The sequence below is a fragment of the Petromyzon marinus genome, unplaced genomic scaffold, assembly GCF_048934315.1.
Source record: "Petromyzon marinus isolate PM22_M1 ecotype Great Lakes invasive population unplaced genomic scaffold, UKy_Petmar_22M1.pri1.0 PM_Scaffold_23, whole genome shotgun sequence".
In the NCBI taxonomy this organism is placed as follows: Eukaryota; Metazoa; Chordata; class Hyperoartia; order Petromyzontiformes; family Petromyzontidae; genus Petromyzon; species Petromyzon marinus.
In genome coordinates this window covers 178,773-204,969 of record NW_027423202.1, presented here as the reverse complement: position 1 = coordinate 204,969, position 26,197 = coordinate 178,773, and the positions used below count along the sequence as shown (strand labels likewise).

At 44.1% G+C, this 26,197-nt stretch overlaps 1 protein-coding gene across 1 annotated transcript in view; it reads right to left on the bottom strand.

Moving 5' to 3' along the window:
• Positions 1-14,678: 14,678 nt before the first annotated feature.
• Positions 14,679-26,197, bottom strand: part of LOC142922954 (uncharacterized) — a 32,780-nt gene continuing 21,261 nt past the window's right edge. The window contains exon 3 of the mRNA XM_076063895.1: positions 14,679-18,705. The gene's annotated coding sequence lies outside the window, so the exon portion shown is untranslated. The remainder of the gene's footprint in view (positions 18,706-26,197) is intronic.

The following is a 26,197-nucleotide window of genomic DNA, read 5'->3' as shown; positions in this document are numbered from 1 at the left end:
CTCCCTGTTCTGTAGTGTGAGTTCGTAGATTTACATGTTATCTCCCCATTCTGCAGAATATGATTGAGTGAGTGGAGTTTGCATGATCTCCCCTTGTTCTACAGAGTGAGTGAGTGGAGTTTGTATTATTTCCCCCTGTTACGTAGTGTGAGTGAGTGGAGTTTGCATGTTCTCCCCTTGTTCTGTAGTGAGAGTTTGTATGTTCTCTCCATGTTTTTAAGAGTTAGAGTGAGTGTATTTTGTATGATTTTCGGTTGTTCCACAGTGAAAGTGAGTGGAGTTTGTATGATCTCCCCCCGTTATAAAGTGTTATAGTGAGTGGAGTATGTATGTTCTCCCCCTGTTATAAAGAGTAAGTGAGTGGAGTTTGCATGATCTCCACTTGTTCAACTTAGTGAGTGTAGTTCGTATGTTCTTCCCTTGTTCTCCAGTGAGATTGAGTGGAGTTTGAATTATTTCCCCCTGTTCTGTAGTGAGAGTGAATGAGCAGAGTTTGCATGTTCTCTCCATGTTATAAAGAGTTAGAGTGAGTGTGGTTTGTATGATTTTCCCTTGTTCTACAGTGAAAATGAGTGGAGTTTGTATGATCTCCCCCTGTTATTAAGTTTTATAGTGAGTGGAGTTTGCATGATCTCCCCATGTTCTGTGAGTGGAGTGTGTATGTTCTCCCCTGTTATGTAGCGTGAGTGAGTGGAGTTTCTATGATGTCTCCTTGTTCTGTCGTGTGAGTGATTGGAGCTTGCATGTTCTCTCCCCTTCTGCAGCATATGATAAGAGTGAGTGGAATTTGTATGATCTCCCCTTGCTTGTAGTGTGAGTGAGCGAGTGAGTGGAGTTTACATGATCTCTCCCTGTTCTTAAGAGTAAGAGTGAGTGGAGTATGCATGTTCTACCCCTGTTCTGCAGTGTGAGTTAGTGGAGTTTGTATGTTCTCCCATTGGTATAAAGAGTTAGTAAGTGAAGTTTGTATGATCTCCCCTTGTTCTGTAGTGAGAGTGAATGAGCGGAGTTTGTATGTTCTAATCGTGTTATAAAGATTTCGAGTGAGTGCAGTTTGTATAATTTTCCGTTGTTCTACAGTGAGTGAGCGGGGTTTGTATGATCTCCCCCCGTTATAAAGTGTTATAGTGAGTGGCGTTTGCATGATCACCCCTTGTTCTACAGTGAGTGAGTTCAGTTTGTATGTTCTTAGCCTGTTCTCCAGTGTCAGTGAATAAGTGGAGTTTTTATGCTCTCCCCTTGTTACGTAGTGTGAGTGAGTGGCGTTTATATGTTCTCCCCCTGTTCTGCAAAGTGTGAGTGAGTGGATTTTGTACATCCCCCCCCCCCCATTCCGAATAGCGTGAGTGGAGTTTGTATGATGCCTCCCTTTTCTGTAGTGTGAGTTCGTGGATTTACATGTTCTCTCCCCATTCTGCAGAATATGATTGAGTGGAGTTTGTATGATTTCCCCCTGTTCTGTAGTAAGAGTGTGTGAGTTAAGTTTGTACGTTCTCCCTCTGGTATAAAGAGTTAGTGAGTGAAGTTTGTATGATCTCCCCTTGTTCTGTAGTGAGAGTGAATGAGCAGACTCTTTGGTTCTTTCGGTACTGCACGTAGGTATAAAACAAACATTGTTGTTTTATACCTACGTGACTTTACCGAAAGAACCAAAGAGTATGGATCCCTGCAGAGTTTGTATGTTCTAACCGTGTTATAAAGAATTAGAGTGAGTGCAGTTTGTATAATTTTCTGTTGTTCTACAGTGAGAATGGATTTAAAGCTTTCGTGACTGCAGGGATTCATATTCTTGGTTCTTTCGGAGAAATTTGAGACTGACGCCATCCAGACTGCCACTCTGCGCACAACCTTATGGAAGAGGTACGTGGATGACACTTGGCCGGCCTGCTCTAGACCAATTCTTCGACCACATCAATTCCATACACCCAGCCATCAGATTTACCATGGAAGTCGAAAAAGATGGCAAGCTACCTTTTTTGTATGTCCTAATAAAAAAGAGACCTGATGGTTCAATGAGCCACTCTGTCTACAGCAGGGGTCTCAAACTCGCGGCCCGCGGATCAATTGCGGCCCGCAGAACGATATTTTGTGGCTCCCTAATTGACATAAAAAATTTTATTTTATTTTTAATTTTTACCATAGTTCAGGCTCGTGACAGCTTCCGGTGTTTGTTGACAAGTTAGCCAACGCGAATTAGCAACGTTAGTCACTTGGTTGAAACGTGATTCCGGAGTGACACCAAGTGGAAGGAAAATATATCCTGTCACCCAGTGCAAGGTACAGAGGATTTAGGAAATGGGATATTTACACAGAAAGATGTTTTTTTTTTTACTTTTAATTAAATAGTACCGGTAACATACACAAATACATACTGTAAATGTTTTTTTCTGAACAGTAGCCAACCAGGAACTGATCTGAAGAATTTAGTGTGAGTGCATTTGATTGGTCCACTGTGGCCTGTTCGGTAATTTAATTGGTCTGAAGTGACGGTAAATGTTTTGGCTGCATGAAGCTTGTGTAAAAAAAACATAAATTAGCCGCATCATTGTTTAAGCCGCAGTGTTCAAAGCGTGTAAAAAAGTAGCGGCTTATAGTCCGGAAATTATGGTCGTTTTTTATTAACTTTTTTTCTATTATTATTAAATGTGTTTTGGGTTTTTTTTGTCACCCAGCCCCAGTCATGTCTTTCTCAAAGTCTGCCGTGAAGAGAAAGGTTGGCGAAGAGCACAGACAATTTCAGGAAAAGTGGGAGACGGAATATGTTTTTGTTGAGAACAAGGGCACCCCGACGTGTCTTATATGCACAGAGAAAGTTGTGGTGCACAAGGAATACAACATCAGATGTCATTACTTAACTAGACATACTGAGGAGTATGCAAAATACCAGGGAGATGAAAGGACCAGGTCGCCAATCTTAAAACATGTCTACTGAGGAAACATGATTTTTTCAAGAAAGCAAGCAAAGACAGTGATGCAGCAGTCGAAGCTAGCTACGTGGTGAGTGAGATGATTGCTAAGGCAGGAAAGCCATTCAAAGACAGCGAGTTCATCAAAACGTGCATGTTATAGGCTGAAAGTATAGTCTGCCCGGAAAAGAAGGGTCAGTTTAGCAACATCAGCCTTTCAGCCAACACAGTGGCAGAGCGCATTTCTGACCTGTCAGGTAACATATACGATCAACTGCGTGAGAAAGCCAAACATTTCCGTGCATACTCAGTCGCTCTTGATGAGAGCACAGACATCACTGACACTGCGCAGCTCGCAATGTATGTCCGTGTTGTTGACGACAATTTTGAAGTGACAGAGGAGTTGCTCACAGTGAATCCAATGCATGGCCAGACCACCACTCAGGTGATATTCCGCCAGCTGTGTGATGCCATTGTGGATGCCGGTTTACCATGGAAGAGGTCTCCTGGAATAACAACCGACGGAGCGCCATCGATGACAGGGAGGAGAAATGGACTGGTGGCAATTGTTCAAAGAAAACTGGAAGAGGAGGGTGTGGAGGAGGCCATTGCTCTGCACTGCATTATCCATCAGCAGGCCCTTTGCAGCAAATGCATGAAGTTTGACAATGTGATGTCTGTCATTGTGAAATGCATCAACCATATCAGATCCAGGGGCTTAAAGCATCAGCAGTTTCGCGCCTTTTTAGAGGAAATAGAGTCAGCATATGAGGATGTGCTCTACTTCACCGAGGTACGTTGGCTCAGCAGGGGAAACGTCTTGAAGAGGTTTTTTGAGTTGAGAGCAGAAGTGAAAGCCTTCATGGAGAAGGATGGGATGGCTGTTCCTGTGCTAAGTGATCCCAAATGGCTCATGGACTTAGCTTTTCTTGTTGACATCACACAGGAGCTGAATGTACTGAACAAGAAGTTACAAGGCCAGGGGCAGCTTGTCAGTGCTGCCTATGACAACAAAGTCAGAGCATTCTCCACAAAACTTGTGTTATGGAAAGCCCAGCTCTCTCAGACAAACCTCTGCCATTTCCCAGCAGGCAAGGCACTCATGGATGCGGGCACACCATTCAGTGGTGAGAAGTATGCTGATGCCATTGTAAAGCTACAGGAGGAATTTGATCACAGGTTTGCAGACTTCAAGACACACAGAGCCACTTTTCAAATTTTTGCAGACCCCTTCTCCTTCGATGTGCAAGATGCCCCTCCTGTGCTTCAAATGGAGTTAATTGACCTGCATTGCAATTCTGAACTCAAGGCCAAGTTCAGGGAGGTGAGTGCAAAAGCAGACAAGCTTGGACAATTTTTGAGAGAATTGCCCCCCACCTTCCCTGAGCTTTCCAGGATGTTCAAGCGGACCATGTGCCTTTTTGGGAGCACATATCTGTGTGAAAAGCTCTTCTTCACCATGAACTTTAATAAGTCAAAGTACAGGTCCAAAGTTATTGATGAGCATCTTCAAGCAATACTGAGGGTCTCAATTGCTTCCTCCCTCAAGCCAAATGTGGCTCAGCTGTGTAAGAAGAGGAAGCGCTGCCAGGTCTCTGGCAGCAAGGAGTAGGTAAGAGAAGCCTATGTTCTGAAGAACCGTTCACGTTCTGAACCGTTATTAATAAAGATTGAGAAGATTGGATCAGTTGTACTTTTTTTTAATACTTGATGCGGCCCAGCCCCGCCCAGACTCTACCTCCAGCAGCCCCCAGGTAAGTTGAGTTTGAGACCCCTGGTCTACAGGAAAGCTACCCATACGGATGCTTACCTGAAACCGGATTCCCACCACTATCCATCCCAGAAGAATTCCCTCATCAAGACTCTGTATCATAGAGCCCAATGCATATCCGACCAGGAACATATAGCCAGTGAACTCAAGCACGTACACCAAACTCTTAAGGCTAATGGTTATTCCAACTACACAATACGCAAAGCTATCACTCCAACCATGAAGAAGGACCCTCTTGAGGAGCCTTTTAAAACTATCACTTTACCCTACATTGCGGGGATCACAAAAAAGATCTCCAAAATCTTGAACAAACACAAGATCCAGGTCCGATTCAACACATTACTTAAAATCTGTGATCTGGTTCCATCTGTAAAATATGTGATTCCGGACATACAGTACCCTGGCGTCTACAAACTAAGTTGCCTCTGTGGTAGTAGTTACATTGGAAAAACCAAACGACATGTCTCGGACCGCATTCGTGAACACAAAGCAGACCTGAAACACGGTAGGACCAACACCTCGGCCGTGGCAGATCACTGTTATAATTCAGTAGGTTCACATGACATTGACGTCTCCAAGACAGAGGTTCTTTGCAAACCATCTGGCTACCATGAGAGATTCGTTCATGAGGCTATCCACATATTCATAATAAAGGTTTTTGGGTTAGATCGCGTTATATATGTGTCGTAACCCTCCACCACCCGACATGGCCAATCAGCAAAAAAGTGTCACGTTGACAAAAGACAAATAGTTCACTACTTTAGCCCACCGGTGTGTTGAAGAGTGAATCCACAACATTTACAGTTTGAGTACGACGTTTCGATGGTAATTACATCCAGCATCATCGGGCAATTCGCCAGAATGGTAAAGCCCTCGCTTGCTCCCGGAATTATGAATAATATTGGTCGCAAAAGCCTACGTGTTTAAACCGCTATCCACATATACAAACACAGAGACAATTTGAACCGAGAAGATGGATTCTGGCTTAGCAATCATTGGAAGGATCTGATAAACCATTTCGGGTCTTAATTGATTGATCACGTTTAAGGTGGCTTTCAGACCGCATCCATTATTTTTCGTCTCCCCCGTCCTCTTTTCTGAACATAGATGGACTTGTCCATCTAAACAAACTGTCAAATCTCTCTCCGTGGTGCTAAAGTTAAAAATAACCGCCACTTTTTTCAAATTTTCTTGTTGTGGTTTTCACACCTGATGATGATTGCTTGTGTTGCAGTCGAAACGTCGTGAGAATTTTATTGTTTTATTTTTTGATTATTTTATTGTTTCCCTTCTACGTGACTTTACCGAAAGAACCAAGAATATAGTGAGAATGGAATTTGTATGAGTGAGTGGAGTTTGTATGTTTTCCCCTTGTTCTGCAGAATGTGAGTGAGTGGAGTTTGTATGTTCTCCCCCAGGTAAAGAGTTAGTGAGTGGAGTTTTCATGAACTCCCCTTGTTCTAGAGAGTGAGTGGAGTTTGTACATTTCATCCCTGTTCAGAAAAGCCTGAGTGAGTGGAGTTTGTATGATGTCTCTGGAGTGTGAGTGAGTGGAGTTTGCATGTTCTCCCCCTGTTCTGCAGTGAGTGCAGTGTGTATGATCTCCCCTTGTTCAACAGTGAGAGTGAGTGGAGTTAGTATGTCTCCCTGTTCTGTAGTGTGAGTGGCGTTTGGAAGTTTTCCCCCAGTAATGCAGAATGTGATTGAGTGAGTGAAGTTTGTATGACTTCCCCATATTCTATAAAGTGAGAGTTTGAGTATAGCTTGTATGATCTCCCCTGGTCTGTAGTGTGAGTGAGTGGAGTTTGAATGATCTCCCACTGTTTTGCAGAGTGAGTGGAGTGTGTATGTTCTCCCCATGGTATGAAGTGTTATAGTGAGTCAATTTGTCTGATCTCCCCCTGTTCTATAGAGTGAGTGAGTGGAGCTCGTATGATCTCCCTCTGTTTTGCACAGTAAGTAGGAGTTTTATTCCTGCTCATGATCGATAAAAGTGTTGAATATTTAAACCGGTCCTGGGCATCCCCTAGGCCAACAATAATCTCGAATGAGGACCTGGTGCAAAATGTAAACATCGTCCTGGGGAAGACAAAGGCGGCCGGGCTTGGTGTTACCCACACACCTCCTTCTGCACCGTGCCGGCCCTCATTGGTGCTGCTCATGAACAGCACTTGCCCCAAAACATGTTAGGGCTATATGGGAGTCTTTTTCTTCGTGTGTTTGTGTCAGTGAGTACTTGTTTTATATTCTTGGGTCTATCGGTAAATTCACGTAGATAGGTTCAAAGAAAAACTAATATTTTCTTTACCGAAAGACCCAAGAATATAAATTCCTGTAGTCACGAAAGCTTTAAATCAAGATTTAGTGCTTGTTTTTGTTTGTGTGAGTCTGGTTCATGTGTGTTTGTCTTCGTCTTTTTGCGTGTGTTGGTATTTGCGTGTATGTGTTCGTGTGTTTGTGAGTCTGAGTGTGTGTTGAGTTTGAAACATCCAGGCAAAACTGCCAGTTATGCAGTGTGAGTGTGCAAGTGAGTGCGAGTGCGCTAGTGAGTGCGTTAGCGATGTGCTAATGAGTATGTTAGTGAGTATGCTCAGTGAGTGTGTTATTGAGTGTGCAAGTAAGTGAGAGTGTTTACGTGAGTAAGAGTGAGTGTGTGAGTGTAAATAGTATGGGTCAAACATCATTTCAATACTGAAAAATCAGCTGCAGAACACTCACCCGGGATCACACAACAGCAACATCGCCCCTTACTTGGCAGGACCCTCCTGACACGAGTCTTGATACTTTGACAGGATCTCCTGGATGAATAAACATGATAATAACAATAATAAATACATAATACTCTAATGCATTTATGTTAAAGTATAAAGTGGTTGAAAATAACAGGTACTGTATATGAAATATCACAATCGAATACTACAGTGCTGCTTAATAATAAGATTATATAAAATATTCTTAATCCAGGGAAATGTTTCTCCAATTAACAGATGAATGCACATTTCAGTTACAAACTCCTGAAAACCTTGAACTTTACACACAGAGCATTACAGTGTACATAACTAGTGAGTAGGCTGGGATTAGTAATAATAATAAGAGGTAACTCACTGACAGCGGCAGTTGAAACAATGGGGCACGTTTATTACATCTCCCCCCTCCACCGCCTCTGACCACCCAGCAATGTGCCAGGTGCAGTGGAGTAAAGTGTGGGGTACTCCCGCCTCTTACCCCACACTGGTGTGCCGAGATGTTAACTACCTTGCCTGGTGTACAGGAGGTCGTGGGATTGATCCCAAACTTCATGAAGCCTGCTGTATATTTGAAGTTTGCATGTCTCCCTCTCACCGTGGTCATGTGAATTTTTCTCCGGATCCTCCAGTTCCCCCTCCACATGTAGAAACATGCGTTTAGAGTATTTGGCTGCTATACCTTTCCACGCAGTCAGCCACTTTGCTGAGCTATCATTTGTGGCCAAGTCGCTTCGAAGAAAGAGCTATATAGCCCAGTGGGCCTTGTCTGGTAAAATATAAATAAATGTTTAAACAGTTTAAGACGATCTGGCCACGGTGTAAGATTTTGACAAGATAGCCTCTAGAGGAGCGCTCTCTACTCTAAGTAGGTCGTCCCACCAGCAGTGGAGTGAGCAAGCAATTGCAGGGCTGCGCCTACAGTTGCTGCATTATCAACTATTTTGTATTGTACCAGGTAATTCATATTCTTTGGGTCTATCGGTAAAGCCACGTAGATAGAAAAAAATAATCAAAATAATAACAATATCACGACGTTTCGATCGCAACACAAGCAATCGTCTTCATATGAAAAAAAGAGGGGGGAATCTGCCGAGGCAGGCTGTTTGTAAAAGTTTAGAGATGGGCGGGGTAGCTAATGGAGAGGTCTCCGACACCTCCAGTACGTCTACACCAACCACAGAGCTGTTTACAAATGGTTTGGAGATGGGCGGGGTAGCTAATGTTAATGTGGGGGAGGTCTCCCATCAACTGCAGCTCTACACCAATCACAGAGCTGTTTACAAATAGTTTATAGATGGGCGGGGTAGCTAATGTTAATGTTGGGGAGGTCTCTCGTCAACTGCAGCTCTACACCAATCACAGAGCTGTTTGTAAAGGTTTAGAGATGGGCGGGGTAGCTAATGTTAATGTAGGGGAGGTCTCTCGTCAACAGCAGCTCTACACCAATCACAGAGCTGTTTGTAAAGGTTTAGAGATGGGCGGGGTAGCTAATGTTAATGTAGGGGAGGTCTCCCGTCAACTGCAGCTCTACACCAATCACAGAGCTGTTTGTAAAGGTTTAGAGATGGGCGGGGTAGCTAATGTTAATGTAGGGGAGGTCTCTCGTCAACTGCAGCTCTACACCAATCACAGAGCTGTTTGTAAAGGTTTAGAGATGGGCGGGGTAGCTAATGTTAATGTTGGGCAGGTCTCTCGTCAACTGCAGCTCTACACCAATCACAGAGCTGTTTGTAAAGGTTTAGAGATGGGCGGGGTAGCTAATGTTAATGTGGGGGAGGTCTCCCGTCAACTGCAGCTCTACACCAATCACAGAGCTGTTTGTAAAGGTTTAGAGATGGGCGGGGTAACTAATGTTAATGATGGGGAGGTCTCCCGTCAACTGCAGCTCTACACCAATCACAGAGCTGTTTGTAAAGGTTCAGAGATGGGCGGGGTAGCTAATGTTAATGTAGGGGAGGTCTCCGTCAACTTCAGATCTACACCAATCACAGAGCTGTTTGTAAAGGTTTAGTGATGGGCGGGGTAGCTGTTAATGTAGGGGAGGTCTCCGTCACCTGCAGTAGGGCTACACCAATCACAGAACTGTTTACAAATGGTTTAGAGATGGGCGGGATAAATTTTGATTTAAAGCTTTCGTGACTGCAGTGAATTGGTTCTTTCGGTAAAGTCACGTTGAAGGGAAACAATAAAATAATAAAATATATATAAAACATATATAAAACAATAAAATTCTCACGACGTTTCCACTGCAACACAGTCATCATCAAATGTTCTTGCCGTTGGTTTTCACACCTGATGATGACTGCTTGTGTTGCAGTCGAAACGTCCTGATAATTTTATTGTTTTGTATTTATTTTATTGTTTCCCTTCAACGTGACTTTACCGAAAGAACCAATAATATGGGCGGGGTAGTTAATGCCAATGTGGGAGAGGTACTACGGAGCTGTGTGGGGTGGCCATTGTGAGGGTTTAGAATTTTACCTGTTGCGATCGAAACGTCGTGATATTGTTATTAGTTTTTTTTTTATTTTTTCTATCTACGTGGCTTTTCTGAAAGACCCAAAGAATATGAATTCCTGCAGTCATGAAAGCTTTAAGTCAAGATTCGTACCAGGTAAGGCACACCGAGCTAAAGAGTTATTTTTCAAAGCGACCTGGCCACAAATGATAGCTCAACGAAGTGGCTTTTCATTTGGAAATTTATAGCATTCAAATACTTTGTAATTTGATTCAATGTGTCATATATGCAACACAGTACTATGGTGATAATGCAAAACCTGTTTAACAAGATGGTCAGATGTTTGTAAGAATATGGTTGCAATTGCTGATGTGACACGGACACTTACATTAAGCACCCCATGCATGAACATCCACATGGCTTGTTCAATCTACTGCTAGATGAATGTCTCACCACAATGTTTTGGTGGCTGTTTGACCATCCCTCGCCGGGGGGTCACGCGTAATGAATCCACTGCCTGGATGAGGGCTTCCCCGAAGCCGTCGCCCCCTTCCACAAGCCCGCGATGTAACAATCCACGCATCCCAGACGCGCTCCGTTCGCTTGGTCGCCACTCCCCTCGCCGTTCTTGGCCATCAGTCATCGCCCCTTCTGGCCGGGACGCGTCCACTCTAAAGCCCCCTGATGATGATGTGGATGCAGATGATGATGATCATTATCATGTGCATGATGTAGATCATGATGTGGACGATGCTGATGATGCGGACGATGGTGATGTGGCCGAAGACGATGGTGATGTGGCAAAAAGACGATGGTGGTTGGTCATGGTGATGTGGATGATGGTTACGTGGATGATGCTGATGTGGCTGAAGATGATGTGGGTGGTCATGATGATGTGGATGATACTGATGATGATGTAGATGATTATGATGTGGATAATAATGATGTTGGTGGTGATGTCGATGATGATGTAGATGATGATTATGATGTGGGTGATGATTTTGATGATGTAGATGATGTGGATGAAATTAGATTCTAAACTTTCATGACTTGTTTCTTTCAGTAAAGTCACGTAGGAATAATTTATTTATTTCCATGTGACTTTATCGAAAGAATCAAAGAGTATGATGATAATGTGGATGATATTGATGTCTTTACCGTGCGTGTATTCTCCACTCCACGTCTTCGTCGACCAAATTCACATCTCTCTCCTCGCTTCTTCTTCTTGGTAGGCGTGTTCTGCCACTGCCGACAGTTGTATTTGGGAGTATTTAATATTTTTTTGGTGATCTTGTACTCTCGTGCTGATCATTTGTCCTTTTTGTCCAACATAGTATTTGCCAGACGTGCAAATTAATCCGGTACACACCTTCTGTTGACAGCATCGGTAATACATCTGTTGTACAAGATATTAATTTACATATTATATATATTATGCTAAATATGATTCAGATGCTTTTTTTTCTACAACCATCTGGCTAGTTTATCAATTACTCCTGCAATGTACGGTATTTTAATAGTTTTAATTACTTGGTCAGTTTCAACGGGCATGTTTTTAATTTGATTTGCCATTCAGTGCCCTGTTGATTTGTGTATCATTGTAACCGTTCAATTGCAGAGCTTCGTTAACATGGTTAATTTCAATTCCTCGACTGTCACCATTTGACACTTTCTTAGCCCGATGTCTGAGCATTTTGATGAGAGGATTTCTGTGCAGGATGATGGTGGGACTGCATTAATTAAATTAACACTCCAGAGTTTTGCAGTTCAACTTTCAATGATTGTCCCACACTCAGGGGTCATTTTATTATATACTGTTTTATCAGTCATTAGATTTAGCAAACCTAAAATGTGGAAGATCATTACTCCATCGCTACAGCTATTGAGAGAGCCATGCCTTAATCTCGATGCAATGACTATTGCAGAAGACTGCACAAGAGCAACACCTTAGTACCTTAAATCCAAGAAAAGTTATTTAATGGCAAATCCTGCATTTTTATGGAAACGGATTGAAAACCCATTGCATAGTTAATGATACATCTACTGGCACAGTGCAACTGCAGATCAAGTGTAATGCCTTCACTATTACAGGGGTCACCTTGCAGGGTTGAGAACAGATCACTATTCCATCACCTACGGGACGTCTGGTAAATGCATTACCAAGTTGCAGCATGTACAACATTCTTTACAAGATTGTGCCATGTCCGTCCAGTGCTCGCAGAGCAGAATTGGCGTCCGGTTTCCCAACGAATACACTAGAATGTCGCACTCATTACACACAAGGTGCTTGCCACAAATGTACCACAATACCTAGCTGAGCATAAACGATAAAAAAAATGCGGTCCTTTCAGCAGTTTTGGCTAACTATCGAACAAAGACGGTCACTTAGATACACCCCTTCGTCCCATCGTCTCTACTATCAACACCCCCACCTACAAACTGGCTCGTTTTTTGTCTGAAATCCTGCGTCCTTTCACTGGAAAAACCACCTCTCCGGTACAAAATTCTACTCACCTGGTATCGACAATCAAGGGTATTTCCCTGTCCCCAGACGACCTGCTTGTCAGTTTTGATGTAGTTTCCTTATTCACCAAGGTTCCTGTGCCTAACACCATCGCAATCATTGAAGACTTGGTTCATCAAGGACTAGACACTGAGGTACCCCTCCTGGTGAGACACTGTTTAACCAATACATACTTCACTTGGAATGGAAATTTCTACAAACAAACTGAGGGCACCCCAATGGGCTCCCCCCTATCTCCGGTTATAGCTAACATTTTCATGGAGAAATTTGAGACTGACGCCATCCAGACTGCCACTCTGTGCCCAACCTTATGGAAGAGGTACGTGGATGACACTTTTGTCATCTGGCCACATGGCCGGCCTGCTCTAGACCAATTCTTCGACCAAATCAATTCCATACACCCAGCCATCATATTTACCATGGAAGTCGAAAAAGATGGCAAGCTACCTTTTTTGGATGTCCTAATAAAAAAGAGACCTGATGGTTCAATGAGTCTCTGTGTCTACAGGAAAGCTACCCATACGGATGCTTATCTGAAACCGGATTCCCACCACCATCCATCACAGAAGAATTCTCTCATCATAGAGCCCAATGCATATCCGACCAGGAACACATAAGCAGTGAACTCAAGCACGTACACCAAACTCTTAAGGCTAATGGTTATTCCAACTACACAATACGCAAAGCTATCACTCAAACCATGAAGAAGGACCCTCTTGAAGAGCCTTTCAAAACCATCACTTTACCCTACATTGCGGGGATCACAAAAAAGATCTCCAAAATCTTGAATAAACACAAGATCCAGGTCCGTTTCAACACATTACATAAAATCCGTGATCTGGTTCCGTCTGTAAAAGATGTGATTCCGGACATACATTACCCTGGTGTCTACAAACTAAGTTGCCTCTGTGGTAGTAGTTACATTGGAGAAACCAAACGCCATGTCTCGGACCGCATTTGTGGACACAAAGCAGCCCTTAAACACGGTAGGACCAACACCTCGGCCGTGGCAGATCATTGTTATAATTCAGTAGGCTCACATGACATTGACTTTTCCAAGACAGAGGTTCTTTGTAAGCCATCTGGCTACCATGAGAGATTCGTTCATGAGGCTATCCACATATACAAGCACAGAGACAATTTCAACCAAGAAGATGGATTCTGGCTTAGCAATCATTGGAAAGATTTGATAAACCATTTCAGGTCTTAATTGATTGTTCACACTTACAGTGGCTTTCAGACAGCATACATTAATTTTTCGTCTCCCCCCTCCTTTTTTCAGAACATAGATGGACTAGTCCTTCTAAATAAACTGCCAAATCGCTGCACGTGGCGCTGACGTTTTTTATAAAAAAAAAAATACACCGTTTAAAAATAAATAAATTAATCCAAACCGACACGCCTGATGACGACCGTTTGTGTTATGGTCGAAACGTCGTGATAATTTTTTATTGTTTTATATATATATTTCTTATTTTATTATTTCCCTTCAACGTGACTTTACCGAAAGAGCTAAGAATATGAATTACTGCAGTCACGAAAGCTTTAAATCAAAATTTAAAGACGGTCACTGTATCATGCGGCACTTTTAGACGAGCTGCGGATGTCTGGGAACGCTCTTCATTCCTGTATTAGAAAGCCACTGCAGCTATACACTTTTAAAGATAAATTAAAAACTAATTTCTTTAGACCAGATGTTTCTGTTTAGTTTGTTGTCTTTACCCCGCAACTCTGATTAGCAGTTGGCTACGTACGGTGTGAAAGAAACTGACCGTACATACAGACACGTGTTTACTACCGAGTGTACTGTACGACTAAATGCACACGGTAGCAAGAGCGCACTTTATGAATGGAATAAAGTCATTATTCACGAATGTGAGTAATTAAGTAAACAGCCAAAGAGTGCAGCAGCAGTGGCAAAGATGGCTAGGCACCACACTGCTCTACGAACCGGGCACACATGAGTTCAATTCCTGGCCATGGCCACAACAATAAACAATGGCGAGCGATGTCAGGGCTTGTTGCCCGCTACCTTTACCGACCCGCACCGAGCACCCGTGGTGGCATGTGGTTAAACAACCCCAATGCTGGGGAGGCCTTCATGCAGCAGTGGATTGGCCATGGGCTGTACAGTAGTATTACTTTTTCGCAAATAGCCATTTTAACCGTTCATTTGCAGCGCTTCTTTAACATGTTTAATTTCACTTCTCAGAATACTGATAAACTTGCCAGATGTTTGTAAAAACAAAACAAAGGGCAGCGTACTTCAATCGGGAGTATCGTTGGTAGGGCTATTTTAATAAACACAATAGACAGGAAGGACAAGTTCAAAGGCCTCGCATAATGCACATGCATAATGTACGTTGCCTCAGTAATCACCCTTCCCCACATTGTGCAAGAGCACAGAAGGGTGGTCAACACATCTACGCCTCTATATAGGGAACGAAACAGTAAGACTTCTCCACAAATCTGGCTGTCGCCTGATGAAGCTAGTTGTAATTACTGGCGAAACGTCGTACTCAGATTGTAAATGTTGTGTCTTGGCTCTCCAACACACCTGTGGCTGTTCTGGTGGCAAAGAGGCATGTCCTGTTTACGTGACAACCCTTACGAGTTGGCTGTGTCGGGTGGTGGCGGGTTTTAACGACACATATATTTACGCGATCTAACCCAAAAAAACTCAATTATGAAAAATAATTAAATGAAACATGTTAAGTATTTAATTATGCCAATGTATACAATTATCCCAATGTATGTAATTGTGAAAATTAGGCAAAATTAATAAAATAATCAAACGTGTGTGTCAAATTATTTGAGTGTAAGTGTAATGTGATCAATCGTATGTGTGGCTAAATGTGTGTAAAATATTACGTGGAAATGTATGCATATCATCTATGTGTGTGTGCTTGTATCGGAGTATTATTAATGTGTGTGTTAGTTTGTATAAGGATCAATATGTGTGCGTGTGGTTATGTGTATTATTATTATTGGCTTGGCTTCGTGATCTAGGGGTGTATTCTGTGTCTATGGTTATTAATGATTGATGTGTGTGTGTGATGTGATGCTCGGATTCGTCATCTAGTGGCGTATCGTGTATGTGTGACGGTGTGTGTGATGCTTAGCTTTGTTGTCGAGGGGTGTATTGCCAATCGTGATAATGCAATGATTCTCGCTTGCACTTTTCCTGATTATGATTCTCGCTTAAACATTTACTGGTTATGATTTTAGTGTAATTATGTCCGGTCTCAGGATTCAGATCTCGCCGCAGGATATAGTCCTTATAATTAAGATAATGATGCATGAACTTAGGAAGGAACCACTCAGACTCTTCTGTGTTAAGCAACTTGAATATATATTTTTTTTAAAAACTCTCTAATATGCGAACACACTAATGATCGGAATTACCACTACTCATATATCCGTAAATGAAACCCCAATGGTTAGGTTGTTAAACTGAGCAACAAAACAACAGGCTAACTCCTCGTAGTAGCGCGACAATACACAACGATAGAAAAGTCCTTAAAAATGACAATATTCATACGGAACCATGCTCAAGAAACATGTGCCCAATTGGTAAGATTATGCAATTCAAATTAATATCCCGAAACAATAGTGTACATGCGCGTGTTTAGGTTTGGCTAATAGATGCTTATCAAATGGTTAGTGGACATCAATGAATTCATTGCAATGATTTTGAAATTAAAAGAAATATCTCAAAAAATAATATTCATGCGAGTGTGTAGATTCATGACGTAGATGCTTATAAATGTTTAGTGTGACATCAATAAATTAATTTGTAAAATTAAGTGATGAAAATAAAACGAATGACAAATACTTCTAAATGACCGTGTTCATGCAACTCAAGGGACAGGACAATGCTTTTCATGACCAGCTAATTAACTCACCGCCTTGGAATGGTAACCCTTTTAGAAGCAAAAAAAGCTCTTGGAACAATCTTTTTCGTACCGAAATGCGCATTGTATGTGTGTTGGAGGGCAGTCACCATGAGGTCTAATAATTATAGTGGGCACTATGCACTGGCGGAGCCAGTGGGGGGGGATGGGGGTGTGGTGGCCCGTGCCCCCCAATGATCCAATCGAAATCCCTATTTTCGATCGGATCATTGGGGTTTATTAGTAATAAATCGACATTTTGCCACCCCCAATAGCATTGTGTAGCATATTATTGCGTGCAGGGGCTCTGAGATGATAGGGCAATAGTTTGAGTCCATAATTGGCAATAACGGCAAAGAAGTTATAATTGACTCAGAATTGTGCGCAGTTGCGTATACAGTACACGACTTCCCTGAAGGCATTCACCTTCAGCGAGTGTGATGCTGATCACACAGGTTCTAATTCGACCCTCGATCGATGGCTGCGCCATCGCCGCACACACGTCGAATAAAAAGTAAGGGACAAGTCGTTACTAACAACGCCTATCATTTTTCAGTGCTGGATTGTTTCCCCCTACCTGAAAATCCTGGCTCCACTATTGGCAGTATGGTTTGAGTTGTCCACATACTATCTCTGCTGTGTTTCTGGGGTCCGAGTCAGCACACTCGTGGTTAGTGGTTAGCCGCTGCTCTGCTGGTCCTGTGAATAACAGCTGGCTTGCGCAACCACCCGTGTGCCCCCCCTCTTTATCCAGGAGGGCTTCTGCTTTGAGCTGCTTGTCACTGCTCCTCACTCACTCTCCAAAACTCATCAAATGTATTTGCACACCTCTTAGCTTCTCACAACTCTTATAGCTTAGGACAATACAACTTCTCGCAGTCCTTGACTCTGCAATCGACTCATAACATGAGAATGAATGTAGAATAAAACTGTCAGAGATACTCTGTCAGCGCCGAACTCAACACTTAGCAACACATCGCCCCTCTCCTCTGCAAGACTCGACACCCATGGTTGATTTCGAGGACCATACCCCGGAGCTTGTCATTGCAAGACTGATTTGTATGGCTTGGCTTTTTTGTTGTAGTCGAAATGTTTTGCCTCGGCTCGTCTTCTCACAAGGGACCGGAACTCCTTTGATTTTGCTCCTCGGCCTGTGATTGGTCGGTTTTCTCTAACGATGGAACAATTGTCCTTGTGAGTGACCATTTGGCCGGTGTACGTGTGTGTGTCTGTCTGTTCTAATTTATTGAAGTAATTTCCTATGTCACATCAAGGCCTGAACAATCTCATGGCCTGTGGACACAGATGCTCTCAAATGCCCCTAAGTGTAATCATTCTAGCGTGAGAGGGGGGTTTCATTTTGGCCTTTTGTTGCCTCAAGAGAGGAGTTCACAGGTATCTGTCACTGCATTATTTTTTTTTGTTTGGAACTCGCTGAATCTATATATAAGGAAATCTATTACATTAAAAATAGGCAATATCACTCTTAATATAAATTATTGGAAAAGGCATATATAAAACATCACTCTCATCATCGCCGTATCATTGTCATGGTATCACTGCTGTATCGTTATCATGGTATCATCATCGCCGAAATTGTTGTCACGGTATCACTGCTGTATCGTTATCATGATATCATTGCCGTATCACTGTCACGGTATCATCATCGCCGTATCGTTGTCACGGTATCATCGCCGTATTGTTGTCACGGTTTCACTGCTTATCGTTATCATGGTATCATCATTGCCGTATCTTTGTCATGGTATCATCATCGCCGTATCGTCATCATGATATCATCATTGCTGTATTGTTACGGTTTTCATCATCACGGTATCGTCGTCACGGTTTCATCATCATTACCATTCCATTGTCATGGTATCATTGCCATATAATTGTCACGGTGTCATCGCCATCTCGTCATCACGGTACATCATAGCTGGATCGTCATCACGGTAACATCATCACCATATTGTCATGGCGCTATGATCAGCTCTGTATTGTTTTCACAGTATCATCGCCATATCGTCGTCACGGTATCATCAACGTTATTACCTTATCGCCATATTGTCACAGTATCATCATCGCCGTATTGTCATCATGCTATCACCATCGCTTTATCATTGCCATGGTATAATCATTGCCGTATCTTTGTTACAGTACCATCATCGCCATACCGTAGTCACACTATCATCATCACCGTATCATTGTTGTCATGGTGAACCCTAGCCGTAGCTTCCCGACACGGTGATGCGGAAGAGGCTGCCGGGGATGCAATCATCGCCCCACTTGACGATGATGATGGAGTTGCCCATCTCCGTCACCGTGTAGGTGACGTTGTAGATGACGTTGCCCGTGTGCTTCATGGCATGCGGGGTCCGTTCACCCCCATCATCAGCATGTCGGTGCCTGTTGGAAGCGGTGGGGGGAAGATGGTGGTGCAGTGGTTAGCGCGCTGCGCTACAAACCCGGCGACCTGATACTCCGATATCTGAGCCGGACCTGTGCCTTCCCTAGGTTGACTCATTCTTAAATTAGTACCTGGTGTGGTGTGTAAAGCATCAGCCCTGTCGAGAAAAAGGCGGCTGAGCGTGGTGCTGGCCACCCACCCTGTCCCCTATCGACCTTTTTAGGTGATCACGAACAGAATTTTCCCTGTCTCCAGGGGGGCCTTTGTGGTTGGAAGGGGGGACTGGCATGCTGTGAGCGGGAGGGACATGAATTACTCGGTGTGAAAGGTTGGATTTAGTGACTCACATGTTGGAAAGTGTTGCAGGATACATGCGTGTGTATGACTATTCTCCCTGGTTTTGCAGTTGACAGAGCTACATGTTATGGGTACAGCTAGCTCCTAGAGAGGAGCTGTGTCTGTGTTGAAGTTCGTCTTCAGTGCAACACCGAGATCTCCGAAAAAGAAACGTGACAATCGCCAAGCCCACTTAAGCACCTCTCCAGGATTGAATTTATGCTGTGAATGCGAGGGTTGGCAGTAGCTCTAATCGGCGGCACACCTCGTGGCAGAGCCACCCACTGCCACCTTCACAGTGGAGATTGGTCGACATTTTGGCGTGCCATAGCAGAACCACTGACTAGAGTGTCCACCACACAGTTGTGAACCTCTATGGGAACTATGCGAGTCTGTGAGTCTCTTTATGAGTCTATTAGTCTCCATGTGAGAGTTTGTATCATCACACCCTGTTCCCTTGTGAGTGGAACCTCAAACTCGCACACAAAACCCCCAAACCCCACACACAAAACCCCCAAACCCCCAATACAGAACCCCCAAACCCCCCACACGGAACCCCCAAGACAGATGCCCCAAACCCTCTCTACAGCAGGGACGTGCGGTCAGGGAAGGCAGGGAGGCAGAGCCTCACCTGTCATAATCCAATGTAAATAGCGGTTTTGAAAAGTAAAAAAAAAGAATAATCTAGTAAATAAAAAAATCTCCAAATTTGCGAAGCTCCACTGCAAATACAAGAAGAGAAGAGAGGTGAGGCAGCGACGAGCTCAGCCTCCCCTCTGATTGCGCAACCCCTCAGTAACTGGATTGAGCTCAGACAATAAGCGCGTGCCTGTTACAATCTCAGTATGTCACCAATGTAATGGTTGTAGACCCCTTCATTTCATGTTCTCGCCTTCATGTAACTTATTTCACGTATATGTATGAAGATATCTAGGCTCGCTGGTCTCGTCATGAAACTGCAATGAAAAAGCACCAGGGGAGGCAGCTATCACATCTGCCTCAGTGACGGGGACGTATCTAACACGCCCCCCTCAGTTAGGACACGCCCGCTCAGTGAGGCCACGCCCCCTCCGTAAGGCCATGCCCCCCTCAGTGTCTGAATCAGGCCCTGACACTAGCCAGTGCCTCACCAGCCATTGACCTCACCTCACGTCACTGCACTACAGATTCCCAAACCCTCCACACAGAACTCGTGAACGGAACTCTCCTGGTTGTCCCTCATCTCAACCCCCCATTCTTTTCAACTTTATGCAATTTCCAACTCTGTCACACGCACTTTCACACTCTACATTTCATTCTCACGTTCACTGTCTCACTCTGTCCCTCACATTATCTCTCCCACTTTCACCCTCACCATCACATTCACTCGCATACTAAATCTCTCTCTAAATCACTCTTTCACTCACTCTCACACTCACATTATCTCTCCCACTCACTCGCATACTCACTGTCTCACTCTCATTCTCACACTCACTATCTACTCACACTTACTGTCTCACTCAATCTCTGATTCACTTTCACACTCAACATCACACTCACTCTCGATCTCTCACGCACACTGTTCAATATAACACTCACTAACTCTTACACACACTCACTCTCACTGATACTCACTCTCCCACTCACTCTGACAATCACATTCACAAACTTTTTCACTCAAGTCTCACTCACCACTTACACCACGAATGGTTGGGGGGAAACGTGGCCACTCGTTGAGTGGGAGGGGTCTGAGGGTCTGACGCAACAGAGACAGAGGGGCGTGGCCATAGCCGTGGAGGTGAGTGACGTCACTGCACACGTGACTCCAGTGTAGTGAGACGTGCAGAGAAGGTAGCAGCACTAGCAGCACAAAGAGCCGAGCTCTTGTTGCTATTCTTTACGGGGAGTGCAGACGAGGAGGAGGGTGCACAGTGAGACTCACGCTCACTCACACACTTTCAGACTCGCTGTTTCACTCTCAAACTCTGTCTCACACTGTATCACTCTCACATACTGTCACATTCACTAATTTACTCATTCTCACATGCACTCTCACTATCGCACTAACTCACTATCACACTCACTCTCTTACGTTCCCGCTCAATAACTCACAAGCATTCAATCTCACGCTCACATTCACTATCTTACTCATACTCATTGTCTCACTCGCTCACTCACATGCACTCTCACACACACTTTTGCTCTCCTGCTCACTCTCTCTCACATTCACTTCGACACTAACTCTTAAACTCATTCACACTATCTCACTTACACTGTCTCTCACTGAATCTCACTCACAGCCACTTTCGCACTCTCCAACTCATTCTCTCGCTCTAACTCACTCTCACACTCTTACTCTCCCGCTCAATAACTCTTACATGCATTCACTTTCACACTCACTAACTCGCACTCACTCTCACACTCACTAACTCGCACTCACTCTCTCACTCGCTTTATTACTCTCCCACTCACTCTCATTAAATCCCCCACTCACTTATTCTCACATTCATTCACACTCACTCACACTCACTCTTTCATTCTCACTCAATCAATCTGTCTCATTCGCACTCACTTACTATCACACTCACTGTAACTCTCTCACTCACGTTCACACACATTCACTCTGACACCAACTCTCTCACTCTCCCATGCACTCTCACAACATCAATCTCACACTTTCACACTCACTCTCACACTCACATCCCCTCACACACTGATCTCACACTAACTCTCAAACTGACTCCCATTTAGTCTCAATCACTCATGCTCACTCACTAACTCTGATACTCACCTTCACACTATCTCAATCTCATGCATTCTCACACTTTCTCTCTCACATTATCTCTCCCACTCACTTGCATACTCACTCTCGTTCTCACACTCCCTATCTACTCACACTCACTGTCTCACTCAAACTCTCACTCACTTTCACACTCAGCATCACACTCACTCTCAATCTCTCACTCTCTCATGTACACTCTTTCACTATAACACTCACTAACTTTTACACTCACTCACTCATACTGTCCCACTCACTCTGACACATTCACAAACTTTTTCACTCAAGTCTAACTCACCAGTCACGCAACGAATCGTTGGGGGGTCACGTGGCCACTCGTTGAGTGGGAGGGGTCTGAGCGTCTGACGCACCGGAAACAGAGGGGCGTAGAGGAGAGTGACGTCACTGCACACGTGACTTCCGTGTAGTGAGACGTGCAGAGAAGGTAGCAGCAGTAGCAGCACAAAGAGCTGAGCTCCTGTTACTATTCTTTACGGGGATTGGAAACGAGGAGGAGGCACGGTGAGACTCCATCTCACACTCACCCACTCACTAACTCACTCACACACTCTTAAAGGCACTCTAACATTCACTGTCTCTCTCACTAACACTCTTTCACTAAAACACTCACTAACTCTCACACTCTCTCACTCAAACTCACTCTCACACTAACTCTAACACTCACATTCACAAACTTTCTCACTCAAGTCTTACACTCACGGCACGAACCGTTGGGCGGTCATGTGGCCACTCGTTGAGTGGGGAGGAGAGATAGGGGCGTGGCCATAGCCGTGGAGGTGAGTGACGTCACTGCACACGTGACTTCCGTGTAGTGAGACGTGCAGAGAAGGTAGCAGCAGTAGCAGCGCAAGTTGCCGAGCTCTTGTTGCGATTCTTTACGGGGAGTGGAGACGAGGAGGAGGGGGCACGGTGAGACTCACGCTCACTCACACACTGTCCGACTCGCTGTTTCACTCTCAACCTCTGTCTCACACTCACTGTATCACTCTCACATACTCTCACATTCACTAACGTACTCATTCTCTCTCACATGCACTCTCTCACTCTCCCACTCACTCTCACAGTAACTCACTATCACACTCACTCTCTTACGCTCCCACTCAATAACTCACAAGCATTCACTCTCATGATCACATTCACTATCTTGCTCATACTCATTGTCTCACTCGCTCACTCACATGCACTCTCACACGCACTTTTACTCTCCTGCTCACACTCTCTCACATTCACTTTCACACTAACTCTCAAACTCATTCACACTATCTCACTTACACTGTCTCTCACTGAATCTCACTCAGAGACACTCTCGCACTCTCCAACTCATTCTCTCACTCTAACTCACTCTCACACTCTTACTCTCCCGCTCAATAACTCTTACAAGCATTAACTTTCACACTCACTAACTCACACTCACTCTATTGCTCACTTTATCATGCTCCCACTCACTCTCATTAACTCCCCCACTCATTTTCACATTCATTCACACTCACTCACACTCATTCTCTCATTCTCACTCACTCAATCTGTCTCACTCGCACACACTCACTTACTATCACACTCACTGTAACTCTCTCACCCACGTTCACACACATTCACTCTGACACTAACTCTCTCACTTTACCATGCACTCTCACAACATCAATCTCAAACTAACTTTCACACTCACTCTCACACTCACACCCCCTCACACACTGAATCTCACACTCACTAACTCTCAAACTCACTCACATTTATTATCAATAACTCATGCTCACTCACTAACTCTGATACTCACCTTCACACTATCTCACTCTCAAACTCATGCACTTTCACACTTTATCTCACTATCTCACTAACTCTAAAACTCACGCACTCTCCCACTCACTCTTATACTTACAAACTCTCACTCTCTCATAATCACTTAATACTTTCACGCTCACTATCAGTCACACAGGGTCGGCATCGTACCCACAACTTCCTGCATCCAGACTAATAGTCTACTGGTCGACTCATGGTCCACTGGTAGACTAATATTCCACTGGTAGACTACTAGTCCACTGGTAGACTAATGCACAGGGACAACTGCCACTGGGAGTTCCCAATGGCTGGACCACATAGCAACTTCGCCCCATATTTCCAAAGCCTGGCCTTCCTCACTGTGGAACCCAGGCCCTCAGCGATTTTGGCTCATTGCTCACTTACTGCACTTTCCTCAACAGATTGCTAAAGGTTATACCGGGAGACCTGCATCTTTGTCTGTGTGTGTAGATGGCCAAGGCTGAAGAGAAGGTGGGCTCCAGGAGCGACGTGCAATGGAGTGCGCTGCCCACATCGGACGGCGTTGCCATCGCCAGTAGTAAAACCCCACGAGGTGATAGATATGATTAGAGAAGTCATGGTGGGGGACGTCATGGTGGGGGACGTCATGGTGGCCATAGTTGAAAACAAAATCAAGCATGTGAATGGTTTTGGAATAAAAATGTTGCGAGGCAGGGTGGCACAGCAGGAACACTCCTCGTGCATTTCTCTTTGGAGTCGGGATAATCTCCCCCTGCTCTACATGGGATTCCTCCAGGCTCTTCAGTTTCCTCCCACAGCGAAGGAAAATTAGTAAAACATCCCAATGCAAAAAAATATAGTGTTGGTGATTATATGCAGTTCAGGCACTCAGTGGAGCTTTCTTGGGTAAACAAGCATCATACATTTTATAATCATTTCAGCAGGAAGGGCCCAATAAGCAGCCAGGTTATGTTTCATGGGTGTCCTGCGATCGTTTGGATGTTAAACAAGTCTTCATGTCAAAAGCGCGGTTACATAGGTGGTGATACCAAATTTGTCATTAGTCTGTTCTTCACATGTTATAGGAATACGGAATTGGTTAACAATCCAATGGAAAAAAAACCCACTACATTGCTTAATGAACAAATTAAAGAAACGAAAACGTATTTAACAAAACAATATTATAACAATAGTACAGTGTTAATCATCATTGTTCTCATGTTTGCAGAAATCTTGAAGCTCTTTGGGGATTTCCTGACCCCCACCGAGAGAAGCGAGGTCCTCACCGTGAATAACGTCTGGTATTTCGGCGTCCATAACAAAGGCTTTGGCACCCAGAACCATGGCTACGATGATGTCTACAACCATTATGTCTCGGTACGACTCTCCTCAGGGCACGTAACACGTGGAGAACATACAAAGTCTGCACACTGGCAAACACCATGATCATCTGCAGAACATCCGGCCAACATACCTGACACATTCACACAATCACTCTTACACATGCCACACAAAATATTGCATCCATACTCAGTGACTGAATGAGCAGTGACTGGATCAGTATACTTAGTTGATGTGATTGCTCCGCAGGTCGAGCATGAGCACCTCAATTTCCGGTATGAGGTGCTGAAGAAGGTGGTCGGACCTTACAGCCAGATCTTCAAATGCCGTGACCACAAGACCAACACCCGAGTGGCTGTGAAGATGTGGAGACAGTCATTCAGGTAAGACTTCACAATGGCTTGCATGGAGAAGGCAGGACAGTAAATCAATTCCATCTTTATGTGGGTAGTGTTATGGTGCTCATATGTGCGGGTTTTCTCTGGATTTATGTTTAACTTCTTTCGCGCCGTACGTAGCCCACTGTATTAATCGCAGGTGTGATGAAGGACAACTGTCTTTTAGAGCGAGCGACATACTGCGTGTTGCCAGGGTCACTTCTTGTAATTAATATGAAGCTGTGGATTTCCGCTGTGCAGTGCCGAGGAAGACCACAGCCAGTGGATGGAGTACCACATCTTGCGCCAACTTCAGGGCTGGGCTAATGATGATGTCAACGTTGTCAGAATCCTCGACTTTTTCACCTTCAGGGGTCACAACTGCCTCGTCATGCAGCTCATACCGAAGTACGTACCCCGCTGTCTGAGCAGCTCAACAGAGACATGCAAAGCTGGCTGCTCCACTCCATTTTCTCCTCCAGACTTGCTAATTTTTCTACAGCCACGCCAACAACCGGCAGTGTGGCGGCAGTGGTAACACTCGTGCATCATACCAAGAGGTTGGGTTCGATTGCTGACTCGGATAAGTGTCTGTGTGGAGTTTGTTCTCCCCTTGTTCTGCATGGAATTCCTCTGCATTCTCCGGATTCCTCCAATAGCAAAACACTCGCACACAATTTAACTGGCATCCGACAAATTTTCCAATTCTGAGAAAATACCTTAAAATGACTCAGTTGGGATTACACATAGGAACAATGTCACCCCGACAGGAGAACTTGGCGGGACCCTCTGGAGAAAGTGTTTACATTTAGTGAGGCTTCCATATGATAAACGAGTATAATAATTGTTGATCATTGTTATTGTTGACTCAGCCCTTTACAGGATGGCACTGACTTTGTG